General features: G+C 36.1%; 1 pseudogene; it reads left to right on the top strand.

Moving 5' to 3' along the window:
* Window positions 1-22,248, top strand: part of LOC118709263 — a 77,623-nt pseudogene that overhangs the window by 35,068 nt on the left and 20,307 nt on the right.

Below are 22,248 nucleotides of genomic sequence, written 5' to 3'. Positions count from 1 at the left end.
CTATTTGGCAATGCAGTTAATGAACTGGAAATAAATGCCTGGGCATGGCTATATCTCAGAAACATGATTTTATTTTTATTTTTAATATATTTGTATTGATTTCAGAGAGGCAGGGAGAGAGAGAGAGATAGAAACATCAATGATGAGAGAGAATCATTGATCAGCTGCCTCCTGCAAACCCCCTACTAGGGATAAAGTCTGCAAGCCAGGCAGGTGCCCTGACAGGGAATCGAACTGTGATCTCATGGTTCATAGGTTGATGCCCAACCACTGAGCCAAGGCAGTCAGGCTAGATACATGATTTTAAAGTAAAACTTTTCAAAATTTCAAGCTACTTCAGGGAAGAGTTTTCAAATACTTTGACAAAAAATGTTTCCATTCCTCCCATGCAGCAGGTAACAGCAGGTTCTCTTTTAGAGAGAATCTGCTGTCACATTCACTTTGGTCTCCATCCCACCTTTCTATATCTCCAAAATGCAGACCAAATGTCAGTTGCTATCTTATATTATTTTGATAGAATTATTCTTATAGTATACAGTGTTTTATTTTGTCTGTGTTTTCCTCAAAAAATATATATGAAGTCTTTTGATATAAAGATTTCAAACACAAATAATAACACAACATATTATTTGTAAATATTACACAACTTAACATTGCACATATTGTAACATTTTAAAAACATGAATAGGAAAGATACATATCTTAAGGAAATTATTTATTTCTGAATAAAAGAGTGAATTTGATTAGTAGAAGGAAACTATCTGAGCATTTGATTAAAAGTGAAAGATCAGCAAATCTGGTAAAATATTAAGTTTAGTTAAATCTAGCTTATGGGTTTACAGTTATTTGTTATATTATTCTTGTTTGTACTTCTGAATTATTGTGAAATGGCAAAAATAATTTTAAAAGCGTTCTGTGCAAACAGAAAAACAATAGAGAAAAGTCAATGAAATAAAGAGGAGGGTTTTTTTTTAATCAATAAAACTGACAAATCTCTAGTAAGACTAAAAAGAAACAGAGTAAGAGAGAGAAGACTGAAATTACCAATTTTTTTTTTAATGTAAGACACCCCGTATATGAACAAAATAATAAGGGAATATTCTAAATAACATACATTTGAAAACTTAAACAAAATTGACCAATTCTTTAAAAAAACAACACCATAGCTCATCTATGATGAAGTAGATCATATGGATATCCATATAACTATTAAGTAAATTGAATTCATAGTTTTAAAATCCACCCCCCTCAAAAAAAAAAATCTCTATGCCCAGAAAGTTAAACTGAGAAATTCTACCAAACATTCAAAGAAGTAACATCAATTCTACACAATCTTTTCAAAAACAAAAAAACAGAAGATAAGGAAACAACTCCTAATTCATTTTATGAAACTCGTTTTGCCATAATAAAACCAGACAAAAAGAAAGAAAAAAAACCACTAGGGCCGATATCCCTCATGAATATAGATGCAAATCCTTAACAAATATTAACAAATAGAATGAAAAAACTCTTATAATTCTTTTTAAATTATGCACCATAACTAAGTGGCATTTATTCCAGAGATGCTTCCTCAACAATAAAAATAAAACAATGGAGAACTTTCCCAACTTAATAAGGAATATATACAAAATCCTTTAGCTAACTTAATAGAGAAACACAAAGCTTTCCCACCATGATCAAGTTCAAAGTGCGGATGTTTCCTCCCCCCACTTCTCAGCATCAATCTGGAAGTTCTAGGTAATACAACAAAGCACCAATAAGAAGGAGGAGGAGGAGGGGGAGGGGGAGGGGGAAGGGGAGGGGGAGGGGAAAAGAAAAAGAAATAAAAGATATACAAATTGAAAATGAAGAAATAGAACTGTGTTTGTTTGCAGGTGATGATTGTCCATGTTGAAAATATGAAAGAATTGACAAGAAAATTTCTGAAACTAATAAGTAATTATAGCAAGATTGCAAGTACAAGCTTAATATGCAAACTCAATCACTTTGTTATAATAGTGGCATTGACCAAGTGGATTTAAATTAATACACAGTATCATTTATAAAAACATCAAAAAAATGAAATACTTAGGTATAAATCAAATAAAATATGTATGAGAAAAACGACATAAACTGCGATGAACAAAATCCAAGAACCAAATATGATATATGGAGAGAGATTTCATGTCCACAGAAAGGCAAACTCTATGTTAAGATGTCAGTCCTTTCCAGCTTGATTTATGGATTCAAGACAAGTCAAATAAAAATTTCAGTATGTTATTTTAAAGGTATAAACAAACTGATTCTAAAGTTTATATGGAGAAGAAAAAGTTTCAAAGTATCCAACACAATACTGAAGGAAAAGAACAAAATTGTTTGGTAGACACTACCCAATTCAAGATTTGCTATAAAGCTTCAGAAATCAAAACATGCATTGGCAAAATAATACACAAATAGATAAATGGACATAGTAGAGTCTACTGATCCTGGATAAAGAAGCAAACAGCATGGATGGACAGGGAGAGCATTATGCTAAGGGAAATAAGCAAGCCAGAGAAAGATAAATATCACATGATCTCATTCATTTGTGGAATATAAGGAACAACCTAACTGATGAGCAAAAACAGACCCAGAGACATATACGGATTGAACAGACTGTCAAACCTCACAGAGAAGGGAGGGGAGTGAGGGATAGGCTAAGAGATCAACCAAAGGACTTGTATGCATGCATATAAGCATAACCAATGGAACAGACACTAGGTAATTGAGCGCATGTGCTAGGCAGTGGGAGTGGCAGGAGAGAGGTCAATGGGGGACAAAAGAGATATATGTAATACTTTAAACAATAAGGAATTAAAGAAGAAAAAGCAAAGGCCATAAAATGCAGAAAAGATAATATTTTCAACAAATGATGCTGAGACAGCTGGATATCCACATGCAAAAACATAAATCTTTACATAGACATTACATCTTTCTCAAAATTAATTCAAAATAGATCACAAACCTAAATGTAAAATATAAAACTATAAATGTTCTCGAAGATAACATAGGAGTAAACCTAGATAATCTTGGCTGTGGTGATGTCTTTTTAGATTCAATTCCAAAGACAGGATCCATGAAAGAAATAATTGATAAGCTAGATATCACTAAAATTAAACATTTCTGTTCTATGAAAGACACTGTGAAAAGTGAGAAGACAAACCTCAAAGTGGGAGAAGATACAACAGGTAAAGTACTGTTATCAAAAATACACAAAGAACTCTTAAAACTCAAATATAAGAAAGAAAATGACCCAATTAAAAAATGGGCAAAAACCCTAACAGATACCTCATCAAAGAAGACAAGCAGATGGCAAGTAAGCATGTGAGATGTTCCACGTCATATGGAGTCAGATATCTCATCAACAGTGAAATACCATGACACACTTATTAGAATGGCCAAAATATGAAACAGTGACAACACCAAATGCTGGCAAATGTATGGAGCCAGAGGAACTGCCATTCATTGTTGGTAGGAGTGCCAAAGGGTGCATAACTACTCAAAGACAGTTTGTCAGTTTCTTACAAAACTATGTCCAGTTATAATAGCCTCTGGTATTTATCCAAAGGAGTTAAAAACTTGTGTGCATACGAAGCCTGTGCACAAACGTTTACAGCAGCTTTATTCATAATTGCCAAAAATTGAAAACAACCAAGATATGTCCTCCAATAGGTAACTGGATAAATTATATTGCAATTAAAATGAAATTATAAAAGCAAAATAAGCTATCAAGTCATGAAAGACATGAAGATGTATTTAATTCACTACACTATTCAACAGAAATTATATTGAATACTAACTATGTATGCCTGGTATTGTGATATTCCAGGAACTAGAAATAACATTACAAGCAAACAGATATCATTATCTATGGAGTTTATAGTCTAGAGAGTTATTTAAGAAAAAGAAGACAAAATTGGTAGCTATCAATAGATGGGTGATGTAATGGATGAATAGGGGTTGAAGCTGAGGAACATACATTCGTTTCCAGGGTTCTAAAATGAGTGGTTTTTTGTTCGTTTGCTTCTTTCATTATTCATTTATTTCTATTTATCAGATACCCATATAGAATTTACTACATGCTAGGCTCTCTTCTAGGCACATATTAATTCTTTAAAACAACCCTCCTATTATTTATCCTTATTTTGTGATTGAGAGGCCAAGTAGCTTTTCCAAGGTCACAGAGCTATTGTGTGGGAGCACTGGAATTCCCACTCAGGCAATCCGGCTCATAAATCCGTATTTCTAACCACAAATCCAAGCTACCTCTCACGTGTAACATGTGACAAAAGGCATGTTCCAAGTTCCATGAAAATATAAAGAAAATAATAGCTCTGGTGGGGAAGATGTCAAGCTGAGCTCTTAGAGAACATCCTATTGGTAGGTAGCTTGCTGGATATAAGAATTTAAGAAAGTTAAGAAAGAGGACTGGGCTAAAAGAGTTTCTAATTTATAGATCTAATGAAGGCCTAAAGAGTAGGTGAGTTCACTTAGTGGTGTCCAAACACCAACCCATAGACCATTTCTGGGCCATATTGAAGTTTAGAGCAGGTCTTAGCAAAGTAGTGAAAGAAGGATTGTTGAGGGTTTAGTGCCTATGATGGTTATTTTTATGTGTCAACTGGACTGGGTCCAAAGATGCCCAAATAATCTAGCCCAGTATTATTTCTGGTTGTGTCTGAAGGTGTTTTTAGAAGAGATTTACATATGAATCAGTGAACTGAGTAAAGCAGATGGCCCTTCAATGTGGGTGGGCCTCATCCAATCCATTGAGGGCCTGAAATGAACAAAAAGGCTAAAGAAAGCTGAATTTCCTCTCTCTGCCTGACTGTGAACTGGGACACAAATCTCCTCTTGCTCTGTTCTCCTGGTTCTCAGGCCTTCAGAGTGGGACTGGATTCTACACCATCAATTCTCCAGGTCTCAGGCCCTTCCTGAGTCTCCCAACAAACAGATCATGGGATTTCTCAGCTTCTGGAAGCACATGAGCCACTACCTTATAACAAACCACTTTCTAGAAGATAGATGATGATAGATAGATAGATAGATAGATAGATAGATAGATAGATAGTTCTATTATTCCTGTTTCTCTGTTGAACTCTAATACAGTGCCCAAATTCTATTTTGCATCTTTTACCCCGTACACAATTACAATAGAGAATGCGCACCAAGAACAGTCACCAGAACCTAGCTAAGAGCTAAAGTCAAATAGATCCTAACTTCACACTCTTATCTGAAAAGGACGGAAGGAGAAGAAGGAGTAAAGGAGAGAAGAAAAAAAATAAAAATTTTAAAATACTGGACTAGCCCAGCTGGTGTGGCTCTGTGGTTGAGTATCAACCAGGAGGTCACGTTCAATTCTTGGTCAGGGCATATGTTCAGCTTGTGGGCTCATTCCCCAGTTGGGGGGCCTGTTGGAGGCAGCCAATCATCAATTCTCTCTCATTACTGGTGTTTCTATCACTCCATCCCTCTTCTTTCCTCTCTGAAATCAATAGAAAATAAATATATATTAAAAAAAAAAAAACTGGACTGAAAATACCTATCATTTTCTAATTAAGGTATCGATAGTCTGATAAATTTCTATTTATGATGTAACTTGTACATATACTTTCTTACTCTCTTAAACCTATGGAATTCCTAAAACACCTAAATTTCAGTTATATTAGCATCATGTATAGACTCTCCTGTTTTGAGCCAAACAAGGGTCAAGGACCTAACACTAAATTGCAGACATTACCCTCACAGGCCTCAGGACTTGACTCCGGGGTTGCTATGTATATGGAATCGGGGAACCTTGAAGCAAATGTATTCACAGAGTTTCCAAAAACAATTAGCTCCTGGACTCATATCAGTGGTAGAATCTCTGATCTTTGGATTTCTTTCTGTGTTTCCCTCTTATTAGTAAGCAATGCAGCAGTTTTCTAAACTATTCTTTTGTTTAAAACATTAATTCTTCATTCTTTCATGGGATTATCTTTTGTGATTAGTGTAGAATGTTGCCACCAGTCTTAAGATAATAAAGTGTGAACAAAGTATGTTCAGTAATCATTATTGCAGGCTCGTGCTTTGATTATGGGGGGCTTTTTTTATTGCAAAGTAAGTGGTACAACTTCATGATGGGATTTCCAGTCTCAGACAAGAGCTAATGTGGGGCATTTAAAACAGGAGTCGGGGAATTCCAGAAAGTGGGGGAAGTTTCTGAGAGTGACAGTGAGCAGGCAAAGGCAGCAACATTTGCAAAGTGAGTAAATGCGAAGGGAAGATAGAAGATAACCATTCAAAAATAATAAGAACAAAAATAAAATAGGAATATTAGTAAAATATTTGCTTCGGAAAATGTTATACTCATTTCATTCAGCAACATTTATTGATTGCCCCCTCTGTGACTGGCTCTGTGAGAGAGAGCACAGCTGTGAATAAAACATTACCTCAGAACTAGGAGTCTAGTGTGGAAGACAGGTTAAAAAATAATGAAGATTCAATGTGTTAAGCACTATAATAAGGTTATAAAAATGCTGTGAAAAGGCAATTGAGAGTAATTCATTCTTACCACGAGGATTAAGAAAGGATTCACAAGGTGGCATTTGACCCTCAATCCAAAATTGAAGAGCAAAGATTATTTGAGGATAATTATTGAGTAAATAATATATTCTTATAATTTATTCTTATTTTATACTTACTAACAACCCCTAATTTTAGAATGTTCTCTGGCTATATGAATACAAAAATCATTTAAAAACTTTATTGTGAGCTAACTACGTTTTGGCTAATTCTTTACTTTTAAATTTTTTTCATTTACAGTTTACATTCAATACAGGATAGTGGTTAGCCAATCATTTACTTTATAAAGTGTTCCCCTCCTTATATGGCCAGTACTCACCTTGCTCTCTACATATGTGTAATTCCTTTGATAGAAATATAATTTTGAAAAATGATTCTCTCTGTATAATTTTTACTGAGATGTTTGACCAGATTTTCTCTAAATTGGCCTAAAAGTCACTCACTTCTCTCTTAAAATTTGAAAATTCATTCCTCTCAAAAATGATTAGTTTTATTTGAATTTACAGCAACTCCTATAATTCCAGCATAAATTAATTAATGCAGTTTTAATATCAATAATACTAGAGTATTATCTCAGTTTGGGTCTGAAGATAACAGAGCAAGTGACAAAAAGACTAAAATATAAAGTGATCATATTGGTTACTGCCTAGCACATTGCCTGCAGGCCATGGGTTTTCCTGTTTAAATAAGTTATAATATATCAGCATGAACAATTTAATTATTTAAAACGAATTTAATAAATCTATTTAGAATGAGATCAGTCAAACCACTTACTAAAATAAACTGCCCATTTGTCTGAATAACTCAACTATCTAATCAGATCCTGTAGTCAAAACAGTTTTCCATGTGGAAGAAGATTTAGTCTTTGTCTTCATGTAGATAATACGCACTGACAATAATTAACATTAATGGAGTCGTCTAGTGTGGAAACAAGAAAAGCTCCAGCCCTTACTACATAACAGCAGTCACTGGCTTTCCAGTCCTTCTCAGTACTTTCCTGGTTTAAAAACTGTTGAATTTTTATCTGCCAACCTGCAAATCACAGTAGCAGGCAATATGCTGAATCTTCTTCAGGAGGAGAGAAAAACAAAAGAAAAACATGCAGGGATTCTTGTGAACACAGAACAGAAAGTGTAAGAGAATGGTGTCAGATGCTAGCACCTTCCTTTTTTGTATAAGTCAGTGCCTGTTTTCATCATGGAAGATATGACAAATGCAGAGCTCCCTTTGAAATCAGAAAGTAAATGCTTCAACCTGAACTTCAAAATCTGTGCTTCGAGCTTCTTGGAGAGCTAGAATTTGAGTCCCGAGCTGTCATTTGTTTCCAAATTGTATTTCAGTTTCCCAGAAGACATAGTAAAAAGGAAAAACAAAACAACAACACACACACACACACACACACACACACACACACACACACACACACAAAAAGCCCTTTTCCAGAAACCGCAGCAGTTTGAAAGATTTATTTTGCTGTTGTTTAAAAAGAAAGGTTGGCTTTGCATTCCCTAAGAGTAAATAGCCAATGGAATGGTACCATTGTAGAGAGACTCTTTGAAAGAATTGTAAGTACATTTGATTTGAAAGCTTAAAGTAATTTAACATTTTCTAATCATCTGCTTTTTGTAATAGTCTGATATTTTCTTATAAACCATGATTATCTTAAACACTTTAACATGTTTGAGGACTCTTTCAGTCGGAATTTTTAGAGAAGAAGCTAACGAACTTACGGATTTTGTGGATTGATATTTTGGAATGAAAATTACAAATATTTTTCCTTGACACATTAAATGTATGTGTGGTGAGATAGTTTATGCATATTAGACAAGAAAAAAATAAATAATACTTAATCTATTAAACTCTGTGTATATATAAAATAAAGAATAAAATAAAACTAAAGGTTGTTTAAAAAGTAATACAGGTGACTCTTGCAGAGAGGACACTGAAAAGTGAAGTCACCTGTCAGGAGATGGTCTTAATGCTCCCCTCATATAAAAGAGTTCCTCCAGAAATGGCATAAAATATACCTTTGGTGACAGGGACCACCTTTTCTTCTGAAAATGAGTAATAGAGGTTTATTTAATCAGTAATTTCAAAACTGTCTGAATGCTTTAAAATTTTACAATTTTATTTGTCACAGATGCTTACATATTTATGTTGGTCAGTCATCATTTTCAAGGGTTAGAGGAGGATGGGTTTTTATTTTTGTTCTGTCAAGAATCAGGCGCATGATGGACACAAAGCAGGTCCGTCACATGATCACAATGCCACATGGGCTCCTCCCCACAGGGGCAGGTCAGTGACCGGAGGGTCTGTGCAAGCAACAGAGCCAACTGGCTGTCAGGTGTGAAGGGGAAATTCCTGGAAGAATATAGTCTGCACACTGTAGGGAGGTTGTTCTGGGAAATACGTTAATAGCTAATAGCACAGGCCAAATATAATACATAACATAGCAGTCCAAAGGGATTCTGGAAGTTAGGACTTTCTGGCCAAGACCACAAAAACTACATCGCACGTCAGAATTAGACACTCATAGCAAGGCACACCCCATCTTCATTCGAAGCCCTCTGTGCCTGGTTCTGGCTGGAAGCGGGTGAGGATGGCGAGGAATCCCCCCTTCCCCTGCTGTCACAGAAGTGGGGTCCTGCCTCCCATGGACACTGCACCCAGTGTGATCTTTTGTTTTTAAAAAATGTCAACTATTAGAAGCAGAACAGAAACAGAGAAGAAAACACACAAAAAAGTCTGTGACATAACTGTTCCCTTTTCTTTTATAAATGATATAAAATATGAAGACAAGTGCAGAAATACAAAGCCCATCTTTTAGTCTCGCCTGATTTTCCTCCAGAGCCCTCTGACACATTCTGGAAGCTAATTTAAATGACTGCAATGCATTTGAATGTCTTAAATGAAAGACCATTTTCAAAACATTTTTTCATTCAATTGGAATTGTAATGAAACCTCAAACAATCTATTTATACACATTTTATAAATGATATGACACTACACTGCTGAATAAAATGTGAAAGAAGCAATAAGCTAACAGTTGTTCTGTGAACATGGTATCCATACATTTGAAAAAATACAGAATGACTTTGAGTGTAATACCTTATCTTAGGAGAAAATGTCATTGAAGTAGATCGATGATTTGTAGTAAAAATGGAAATATGAAGAGATTAATAGCTAATAGCATAGGCCAAATATAATAAATAGCATAGCAGTCCAAATTTGTCTGTAACATAAAAAATAAAACAAAAATCTAGTACAGGTAGAGTTCTCAGGAATTAAACAAAAATGAAATCCACCCATGGAAATAATTTTCAAACGATTTTTCCCCAATAGTTCCTAAGGAGTGCTCGGATGGTTGAGTTTGGAAATCTCAGTCCAGAATACTAAAAACCTGTGTCCAAATCCATTCTCCACACAGGCACCAAAGCTGACTTGCTAAAACACAAATCAGATCAAGGCCTCTGCTTGTTTTCTATGCTTAGAATGTCCTTGCTTCTTTCCTACCTTCCTTCTTCATGGCCAGTTATTTCTCAGCCATCATATCTCAGCTTAAATGTATACCCCCACCCACCCCAACATTTAGCAAAGAAAAATGTAAAATTCTTAAATTCTTATTGTCTATGATCCCTAACCCTTCTCCTCCCCCCAAGGACTATATATACATCTTGAGATTAGTGGACCGGTCTGTTTCTCCCTACACATTTCACGGTATCTGGCATGTAGCAAATAGTCAATTAATATTGGTTGTACCTATTAATGTTTTAAATAAAGATTTTAATCTATCATTTTCTACATTTCTGAAAGGTCGGGTATATTTTATATGAAATAGTATTTTGTTTCATGATTCATATGAATTCTTTTTAGACAGATGAGATGAAAGTATAAATCTTCCATTTCAATAAGGCAAGCTAATTGCCTGTAGTTTCAGACTAAGGAGATGTCCTATGATTAACATAGAACTCGTGTATATATAGCAATTGCTAAGAGAGGAGCCAAGGAGACAGGCTGATGGGATAGGAATCCGGGAGGAAATATATATGAACTGTGGAACTCAGATAAATTACTCTGACACGCAACTTACTTTTCTGAAAAATGGGAAAAAATACTCCCATCATTGGATTGAGATGAGGATTAAATAAGACACCACAAAGAAAGCATCTAATATACATCTGACATAGTATGAGCAGTCATTATTGTTACCCAAGTGAAGTCTCCAAGTTCAGTCCACTTTCGTATATTCAAAATTGCAACATTTTTCACAATCATTAGAAAGCGATCTTTTTTAGTTGCTTGCCAAGTTGCCCTAGTGATGAAGTCATTTTAGAGTTTGTGTTATGCTATCTTTCCAAACTCATGCCAAAAGCTATTTTTCCCACCATTTTATTTTATTTTATTTTATTTGTTTTATTTTATTTTAAATGCATGGGAAAACTGAGGCACAGAGAAGTAAAGTGATGTATGCTGGTCATGTAGCAAGCTAGTGAGCTCCACCAGTTACTTTGGAGTATCAGCCTTCATCAGTTATTCTGATCTGTTTCCAACTTTAACATATTTTGGTGATTTGAAATGTTGGATTTAACATTTTAAAAAAGAAATTGAACCTGATCTGCACCTGGCATTATTTATTATTCCAAAGTATTTGAATTCCACCCAGTTCCAAATTCTCATCTGCAAAAAGTGCTAGCAAGCAGAGAAGCTATCTTTGAAACTATTACTTTTTATAATAGTTTCCTCTAGCTCTTATCTCCACGTGCTATGGCATAATTTCAAAATCTGTGGTTACACAATACTGGTCTAATAATTGTATACTCATTGTTATCAAATAGTGTTCAGAAAAGAATGAATAGTATTTTTATAATAACAATAAAAGCAAAGGAAAATATACCGTATTTTTCGGACCATAAGACACACTTTTTTCCCCCCAGAAGTGGAGGGAAAATGTCCCTGCATCTTATGGTCCAAATATAGCCTACACATATACTTTAAAAAAAAAAGTTTTTTTATTTGCCCGGCTCTGTGTGATCTCTGTGTGCTTGCCCGGCTATAAAATGGTTCTAAATGCTGCTGTTTACTTTACAGGGTTGATTACATGTGTTTATGACTGTGATGTCGGGTTTTAATGCACATAAAATATTTTAGGACACTATTTGTTTCAGAATCTTTTTTTCTTCATTTCCCTTCTCTAAAAACTGGTGCGTCTTATGGTCCGGTGCGTCTTATGGTCCGAAAAATACGGTAAAGTTGTCTTTTTTTATGAAAAATAAAAAGACTCATCACCTGAACTCATAGCAGATGATCCTGGTTATTAACTTCATGGATAGGACAATGTGTGCACATTAACAGGCCTTGTAATCCTTGTCAGCCCAAGTCCTATGATTATTGCATCTTCTTTCAATCTACAAATGCTTCAGTTGTTTCTTCCAGGAGGTTTTGTGAGCACTGTTACTAAACAAAACTTAGTCAGTGGCCGTAGATTTGAAAAATATCTATAAGAAATTTTTGCTTGCGTATAGAAAAATAAAATTACAGAATCATAGAATGTGGACTTGAAAACATTCAAGCCCCACCCCTGACACCAAGCTGGTGACTTCTGAACAAAATACTCACAACTCAAAATATAACTCATTCTCTTTCTACTTATCTTTGCTATTGGAATTGTTTGGCTTCATTAGGTTCAAATAAGCCTTCTTTGGAAGCTTCTGGATATGCCTTAAAGAGCTTCACAAAATACTTTTCTAATGTGACATTCCATAAAAGTAAGAAGACAGTGATTTACTCCCACGCCCAAAATATTTTAGTTAGCATTTGAAATATTGAATTAATTATCTTCAAAAAGGTGGATTCAGTCTGCACCCTTAAGTTACCATTTCTACAGTGTAAATATTTCAGGTCCTTTTGTCGGTGGGTGGTTTATTCATAACTAAGAGTTTATTCTTGGCTTCTTACTTAAGAAATGGAGTTTTAAAAATTAAATCTATTTAGACTAATCTTATTCTTCCTTTATTTGAAGAATTCAATAAAGTTAGAGCATCTATTGGGCTAAATGGTGGCCCCCACAGATATTTATATATATATATATACTGACCCCTGAAATCTATGAATGTGACCTTTGGAAAGGGGTTCTTTGCCAATGTAATTAAGTTAAGGATCTGGAGGTGAGATCAGCCAGGAGTTAGAGCGAGCCATAAATCTCATGACAGGTATCCTTATGTGAGATTCACAGAGGAGAAATGCATGGAGAGAAAAGAACACACAGAGAAGGCCATGAAAAAACAGGGACAAAAATTGAAGTTAGGTAGCCACAGCCAAGGAAATCCTGAACCTCCAGAAGCTGGAAGAGTCAATAAAGAATCATCAGAGGGAAAACAACTTCATTTTAGACTACACTCCAGAAATGTGAAAGAATAAATGTCTGTTGTTACAAGGTACCCAGTTTGTGGTAGACTGTTATGGCCACCCTGGGTCACTGATTCTGAGCTTTCTATACTTCTGCATTCCCAAATCTATTACGCAGAGCACGTGCCAAGTGTGATAACCTGTTCTCCCTTTGTCTCAGAGTAACTTCACCTTCACCTTCCTTGTGTTTCATTTAAGATTGATATATTTGTGTTTTTTAATCTCACTTTCAATGCTTACTATTGGGGAAGATCCAAGAGATACCCTTGTACTCAAGCTGCTAACTAAAAGCTTAGATGGATCTGGAAAATCATAGCTATACTAGAGGCCTAGTGCACCAGGGAAGGAGGCTGTCCCTCAGCCCGGCCTGTGCCCTCTTGCAATCCAGGACTCCTCCGGTAGGGTCCCTAGGCCTGGCCGGCAATCAGGGCCGATTGGGGCTTTCCTTTCCTTGGCTGCTAGCAGCTGGTCCTGCCCCCACTGCTGCCACTACTTGCCATCTGTGTGGCACTTACCTCCCCAACACTGGTCTCCTCCCTCTTTGGGCAACAGGTGTGGGGTACAATCACTTGGCTGGCTTGGGCCTCCCTCTTCTTGGACATATAGTATCCTCCTTATGTTCTATCTCCAAATGTCTTCTTTATATATTGATATAATGATACCAGTCATACTGGATTAGAGACCCAACCTACTTAAATAAGATCTCATTTTAACTCAACTAGTTACTTCTTCTTCAATGACACTATCTCCAAATAAGGTCATTTGCTGAGGTACTGGGGGTTGGGACTTTAATGTAAGAATTTTACAGGGACATAACTTAACCCATAGCAGCCATCCAGATTAAGTACTTTTGAGGTATGCACTATATGTTCAGCATTGTGCTCTCCCATATGAAGTGGGGAAGAAAACTTTTACGATTTCTACTCTCAAAAAATTTCCTTGAATGGACATATGAACAATGACTAAAAAAAAAATTGATTATTTAATTTGTGTACTAATATGGACTTAAGGTAACAAACATGTTCTGGGAAGGAGCAAACAGGTGTTTGTTTTTGTTTGTTTGTTTAAATATATTACAAACATTAGAAAGGTTACTTTAAGTAAACATTAGAGAAAGTAGGATCTTAAAAAGATATTTACATACCCATGTTCATAGCAGCATTATTTACAATAGCTAAGTGGTGAAACAACCCAAATGTCTATCAACATGGGTGGATAAACAAAATGTAATCTTTAAATATAATAGACTATCATTCAATAAGTAATGATATAAAAAAGAAAGGAAATCCTGTCAAATAATACAATGTGGATGGACCTAAAGGACATTATTTTAAGTGAAATAAGCCAGTCAAACGAAGAGAAATACTATATAATTTCATGTATATATCATTGTCAAATCAAATAAATAAGTAGAATGATGGTTACCAAGGGTTAAGGGGAGGAGTAACAGGAGAATTGTTTAATGGAGACAGAGTTTGTTTGATAAAATGAAAGAACTCTAGAGATGTGTTTCACAGCAATGTAAATACATTTGACAATGCTGAACTGTACACTTAAAATGTTTAAGATGATAAATTTCATGCTGTTTTTAACAACAATAAAAATAAAAATAAAAAGCCAAGAACTGATTTGTTCTAGGATTAAGAAGCAATTAAACACACACTCTAAAGAAAGAAGTGAAAATAGTACAGGGACAGCACATAGTTCATGAAGGTCATGAAAGACAAAAAATGATTGGTGAAATATGAAAGGACAGAGGCAACTAAAGAGAAATCACTCCCACTTCCCCTGAATCAGAAAAAGGACATTAGTAGAAATTTGGTGAATAAAAAATAAACTAAATAAAATTTAAAAGTTTTAAAGATAAAGTTTAGTTTAATTAATAAAATTGTCCCAAAATTTCTTTCCTGTTCTTGATAATTTACTATGGTAAGATAAGATGTTAACATTAGAGAAAAAGAGGATCCTATCTAATAAAGAGGAAATATGCTAATTGACCATCACTCCCCCACAAAACAATGGTGCCCACAGCCAATAAAGAGGGAATATGCTAATTAACTGCCATGCCCTCACAAGATGGCAGCACCCACAGCCACAAACAAGATGGTAGTGCCCAGTCTCCTCAGCCCCACCTCATCCAGTTGGAGTCCCCTAGTCCCCTCAGCCATGCCTCATCCATCTTCAGACCCCAAGTCCCCCCAGCCCTACCTCACCCAGTCCCCACAGCATCCAGCCTCATCAAGCGGAGTCCCCAGCCCCCTCAGCCCCACAGGGGAAGGCAGTTGGGGGCAATCTGGCCAGCAGGGAAGGGCAGTTGGAGATGATCATGCCAGCAGAGGAGAAGTTAGGCATCAATCAGGCTGGCATGGGAGCAGTTAGGGGGCTATCAGGTTAGCAGGCAGAGGCAGTTAGGGCGATCAAGCAGGCAGGCAGGTAAGTGGTTAGAAGCCAGCAGTCCCAGATTGTGAGAGGGATGTCTGACTGCCAATTTAGGCAATCAGACATCCCCCAAGGGGTCCCAGATTGGAGAGGGTGCAGGCTGGGCTGAGGGACATCCCCCACCCTATGCACAAATTTTATACACCAGGCCTCTAGGAGAGTTATAAACACCTTCTTTGAACTATTTTTACACATTTTCTGTAAGTCTAAAATGTATTCAGAATTTTAAAAAATGGACATTAGGAAAGATACTACAGCACAGTATAAACTGCTATGTTTAAATTCTAGTGTTGCCACTTAATAGCTGTGTGATTTTATTTTTTTTTTTAAAGTTACTTAACCTCTCTGGTACTCACCTACATAGCATATATAAATTGCGGATACTAACAACATGTACCTAATGTGCTTTTTATGATGATTAAATGAGTCAATGTTAGTAAAGTAGCATATTACAAGCACTACGGAAGTAATGGATATAAAGTAAATAATTGTTAGGAGAAATGTTGGCTACTTCAGAATGCAATTAGATAGTCTTGCAATTGGTTCATAAAATATCCAGAGTCTCTGAAGAGAAAGCAGAGAAACAAATCACTTAGAAAAGGCGTAGTTTTGGATAAAAAAGAAACAAACACAACACACTTTTTTCATTGACGCTAGAGGATGAGGGTGGGATGGTATGTATCTAATTGCAAATAGAAGATCTAAGGACTTTCTTGCCTAAGATACGCTTTTTGTTGTTTTTTGTGTGTGGTTTTTGTTTTGTTTTTAATAAAGGAGAGAGCAGGATTCTTGACTAAATATGAGAGGGAGGAAGGAGTTACAGCAATTGGCCTATTTGTTTGTAGTTGGGCATTAAGGAACCTTCTTGGGAAGGAAAAAAAATCAGATGACTACTGTAGACATGCTGATAACTCAACTCTTATAAATAGATGGATGATTTTTGCTAGAAGGAGAGCCCTTATTTATGGTATTCTTTTAGCAGGATATTCCCATTTTAAGATTACTTATGATAAACAGACCCAGGTTGTATAGATTTATGGAGCATAGCACTCTGGAAAATGTCATGCAAGCTAAGTGACTATTTGGGGTACAAACTGGAGATATTTCATAGCCTAAATGTTTCCACCATATAAGGTGACAATGTGAGTATCTTTTTTCTTTTCTTTTCTTTTTTTAATATATTTTTATTGATTTCAGAGAGGAAGGGAGAAAGAAAGAATATCCATTACAATGAGAGAGAATCATTGCCCCCCTCCCCACTGGGGATGGAGCCCACAACCCAGGCATGTGCCCTTGACTGGAATGGAACTCGGGACCCTTCAGTCTGCAGACTGATGCTCTATCCCAATGGTTGGCAAACTTATTCGTCAACAGAGCCACATATCAACAGTACAACATTGAAATTTCTTTTGAGAGCCACATTTTTAAAACTTAAACTATATAGGTAGGTACATTGTTATTAACATAATTAGGGTACTCCTAAGCTGGCCTTTGCTAAAAACTCAAGGGGCCAAAGAGCCACATGTGGCTCACGAGCCGCAGTTTGCTGACCACTGCTCTATCCACTGAGCAAAAGCAGTCAGGGCCATGAGTATTTCTTAGAGACCCCATCTATTTTTCTGACTACATTGTGCATATCTAATGCAGCAGTGATGGATTCTGAGAGCTATGCAGGATGTCTTAGATCTCTCCATGGTTCCCCTGTGCCTTTTGATTGTTTGTTATTTTGAAAGAATTAGTAAAGCTTGATACTGGATGAGATGGGTCATTTATGTGAGCTAATTTGACAGTCCAATCCTTTGGGTTAGCTCAGTGAACAGGAAATGATGAGCAAGAGGTTTGAGGAAATTAAGTTTGTAAAAGAGAAGGGAGCTGACAAAGGCACATAGTGTTGAAGACTCAGCCAGGACCAAAGGCAATGAGTGGGTAGTGGCTCCAGTCCCCAGAGATGTGTGATTTCTCCAGTAGGGCTACGAACCTGAATATACAAACAGAGAGGAACAGAGAGGGTGGATGGTTCAGCTAACGGAATTGGGTGTTTTTAAGGGTGACAGACAAAATGAGAAGATGAGGAATTGAAGGAAGAGGGAGAGGGGAGGAAGAGGCATTTTGAATTCATTGTCCTCCCACTTCTCATAAGCACTTTATTTAATCTCTCTTTGCCTAATTTCCTCATGCATGAAATGGGATAATAATTCCTGCTTCATAGGCTTGTCATATGCTTTAAATAAGATAATGTGTATAAGGCACTTAGGACAATATTAAGTGCATGGGAAATTATAATTTTCAACTAAATTAATCAAAACAAAATGAAGAGATCAAGAAGATCAAGGCCTTGATGAAATCAAGACATGATTAGTAGTAATAAAAAATTGAGAGGATTGAAAGAATCTGAAGATGGTCTGGGAATGGGATATTTGAGTTTACAATTTCAAGGATGAAATAGTTCCAGGAAATGAAATGATCTAGGGTGGGGGCCCCAGGGTCTCATAGGTAGCTAACATGCATGCCTGTGCTGATCGCTCTCCCTGATAAAAATCCCACAACTGTGAGACTTCTGGAATAGATCCCAAAACAGTCAGTTTTAACATTTTTGCTTTTCACTAAAGTAAGCATTATATAAACACAACTTACCTCTAGCTTATAAAAAAAAATTTTGCTACACCAAATTTATTATTTTTAGCTTATAAATTCTTAAGTAACACTTTGAAGAATCCTATTGAAATAGATAAATTTGGTTTTTATTACTTCCTATGTAATGAAAATATTGGTGAGAACAACTGTGCTTCTCCAATCCTTTTGACCCCAGTGGATCTACCATTTCCCCATGAATAACATATTAACTGAGGTCCATTAAGCAATGAGCCAAGAATGGCAGGTTTCATTTAAATTACATTATAAACAACACTCCATTTGGCTAATTTACAGGATCAAAGCATAATTATTCGAGCATAGTTTTCAAAGAACAAATTAATTCAAATCACTAACAGATTTGCAGAAATTGGTTATGAGATATAGTATTTCAACAGGATAAATTATTTAAACTAACATTACTTATTGAAGTTAATAGTAATGCACTTGATAATAATTCGCAGAGATGTTTAATCAAAGGAAAACTTGTAAAAATGATCCCTGGCCTATGTGACTCAGCCTGCACATCGAAGGATCACAGGTTCGATTCCCAGTCTACAGCACATACTGGGTTGCAGGTTCATTCCCCAATAGATGTATTTCTCTCACATCAATATTTCTCTCTTTCCTTCCTTCCTCCCTCTCTTCCACTCTATCTAAAAATAACTCCAGCCAAAACCGGTTTGGCTCAGTGGATAGAGCATCAGCCTGCGGACTGAAGGGTCTCAGGTTCAATTCCAGTCAAGGGCATGTACCTTGGTTGCGGACACATCCCCAGTGGGAGGTGTGCAGGAGGCAGCTGATCGATGTTTCTCTCTCATCAATGTTTCTAACTTTCTTTTTCTCTTCCTCTCCCTTCTTTTCTGTAAAAAAAATCAATAAAATGGTTTTTTTTTAAATACAGTGTCTTAAAAAAAAAAAAAAGCAATTGTAGGGTTTTAGGAGAGTGTGAGGGGCTTATAGGTCAGGTTTACATTGAAAACTTACTCTAAAAAGATTCCTCCTCCTGAGACCCTTGCCCGTTGACTTTTAGTTTCTACTTACTTTTTGGAACTCACCTCTCCAAAGGCAGTTTCTCAGAGAAGCCCTCTGTGGTACCCCAGATTCCACCTGGTTTTCCTGTCACACAGCTGGTGTTCTTCCTTCAAAGTATCACAAATAGAATAGAATCATTAATAATATATTTTTAAAAAACCTTACATATAAATAGGATTTTAAAAACAAATCATTCCATGTGTATCATATTTGCTATTTAAACAAATTCTGTCGTTAATTTTTGAAACATCATCTCCTCTTAGATATATTTTCAGTTTGAAGCAATAGACTGAGTATTCTAAGTTACTTATTTAACAGTGCACTTATGTTTTCAAATATTTCCAGATTTATAATTTTTAAGAGTAAAAATAATTTACTGGGTTTTCTCTTAAAATCATGATTCTTGTGCTAAAATCTTTTTAACTCATTTCTCTTTGTTATAACACCTAGCTTCTTTCAAATACTGAGAAATCTCTTATGAACAACATGTTTTTCTCATATGTAAGATAAACCAATTGATTTTTTTTTTTTAGCAAAAAAAATCAGGTCATGGGAGAAAGAGCAAGGTGTTTGATATATTCATTCATTCTAAAATGGGCAGGCTTGTGTAAATGAGAAGTAAAAGGTTATTTAAATGAAGAAGGTTAAGACCCAAAAGGTTATGACATAGTTGGATCATTCTCATTACGGAAACATTAACATAGATGAGTACAATCTGCAGACCAGCTAAATCCAAATTGCACAACTGCACCCAAGGGAACTGAAATGATTTTAATAGTTTCCTTAAACATAGAGCTAAATAATCTGAGTTCAAAAGAGTTGCTAAGTTATTTAGAAGGACTGTTTAATCTTTCACAGTAAAATATTAAACCAGAGATTTTTTTGATCTATCACTTATTTTTAGAGAGTAATAAATTTATTATTCACATATTCTGAATGAGCTTGCATCAATCACTATGAGACATTCAATCAAATTCATATTGAAAAATGAAATGGTAAATGCATTTAAATTCAAGAAAGCCAATTTGGGGCAATTGACTATAATTAAGAATGTTCACTGGAATGAAGACTACTAGATTCATGAATTTATAAGAAAGAGCCTTGAAAACACTAAGAGTTAAATATCAGAGTTGGAATTTTAACATCCAACTGAAAAGAATGAAACAGGAAAGGTTTGTATGAGTGAACAAGTAGCTGAGTGACTATATATGAGTGTGTGTGTGTGTGTGTGTGTGTGTGTGTGTGTAGAACCACAGTTAAAGTTACCAAAAGAAATTGTGATTCTTCCTCCTTCTCAACCCCCACAGCTTTACCACCATCAGAGAGTGATATTACAATCATGTGTCACTCAGCAACAGGGACACATTCTGAGAGATGCATCCATTGGCCATTTCATCATTGTGCAGACAGGGGCCATGATGAACAAAACAACACGGTACTAAATCAAGCACAAGAGAAAACGATGAGGTCAAGAGACACCATAGACACAAAATGTATGATGCTGCTACCAGCATAACAAGGCACACTGTTTTACAGCAATTTTTTTTTATAAGTTGGAAAATTACACCCTAAAATAATGATAAAAAGTCTAGTGTAGTAAATACATATGAGTCATTTATTATATTACGAAGTGTTATGTAGTGTGCATAACTGGATATACTATGCTTTTATACCTCTAGCAGCAGTAGGTTTGTTTACACCACCATCACCACTAATGTGTAAATGACTGTGCCATTTAGACATCACTAAATGATAGAGATGTTTTTTGCTCCCTTGCAATCGGAAACCAGTCACAGATGTGATCCACTATTGTCCAGAACCGTCATTATGCAGCTTACAACGGTATCCTTCCTCCCAGTAAATAAAAGTTTGGAATCTGAGTTTCTACATAAGTTAAGAAACATTGACAGAAAAGGCGTTGAAGGATATACTTTCAGAAGTCTATGCCCTGGTGGTATAGTAGTAGACAAATTCACTTCTAAAACCATGCTTTCAGGGAGAAGCAACACGTTTCCTGCCACCCTCTTGAGTATATACTGTTTGAGCAAATAACATCCACAGTTATTATTCCTGCAAGCACAAGTCAGCCAATTCAGAATAAACTGTGCCTGCTTGTGAAACAGATATTTTCACCATTAGTTTGAAGTTTTAAAAAGATGGTGCATCCTTAAATGCAATTAAATGCGATGCCCTGAGCTTGGTAAAATGCCAGTAACACCTTCAATTGGCTTTTCCCCAAGAAGCACCATATTGATGTCACTGGCAGGCACTGTTGCCAATTTAGTTCTTTTGACTGCACAATCTTCAAAAGAGGAGTTCTAAATTTAACTAAAAGCACTTGCCATAATGCCAAAAACTAACATATTTGGTTGCCTTCACTCTTCCAACAACGGTGCTTGAAAAACTGCCAAGTGCCTAACAATCAGGTAGGAGCCATAGGCAGAGTGAGGGGAATACAGAGTTAGGTTTAAAGGCTGTGGGTGTTCGGTGAAGGAGAGAACCTATTCTCACTTCTTCAGCGATTGCAGCAACAGCTTCCAGCGACCTGCTCTGCCTGACCCCACCAATCCAAGCATTATTCCTTTCCTGCCCAGCAGAAACCTAGCACAGGCTCCAGTGACTCTTAAATTTTCTAATCTTTTTGTCTGTTAACTATTTCCACCCTGCAAATTCTCAACGAGAGGACATTCCAAGCTTCCATTGTCTCTATTCATAAGTCTAGGGGGGTTTTTTTTTGTGTGTGTGTGTTTTTCTGGGAAACTTTTCATAATGAAGAGAAAAAAAACACCACTATTACAGAGTTTAGACATCTAACCTCAAAGAGGCCTTTAGAACAACCTAGTAATCCTTTGATTTCTATAAGCATCTCCTTCTCTTATTCTTTTCTGCAAAAACTCATACCCCCAATTAGTCTCTGTAAATCCACTGTTCAATCCCTATTCCTCATGCTCAACAGAGGTTGCCTAAAAACACAAAGAGAAAATCAGGGTTATAAAGCATGAACTCCCTCAAAGTCTGGATTTCATACTCGCTTCCTAAGGCTTCCCCCACAACCCCACGACCCCACATACACACACACACACACACACACACACACACACACACACACACACCCATACCCTCCTCTCTGAGCCTAATTTTCCTACCAGGGCTCCA

The sequence above is a fragment of the Pipistrellus kuhlii genome, unplaced genomic scaffold (genome assembly GCF_014108245.1).
Source record: "Pipistrellus kuhlii isolate mPipKuh1 unplaced genomic scaffold, mPipKuh1.p scaffold_m20_p_7, whole genome shotgun sequence".
Taxonomy (NCBI): domain Eukaryota; kingdom Metazoa; phylum Chordata; class Mammalia; order Chiroptera; family Vespertilionidae; genus Pipistrellus; species Pipistrellus kuhlii.
The sequence above is the reverse complement of the archived record's forward strand: the minus strand, read 5'-3'. Positions and strand labels throughout refer to the sequence as shown.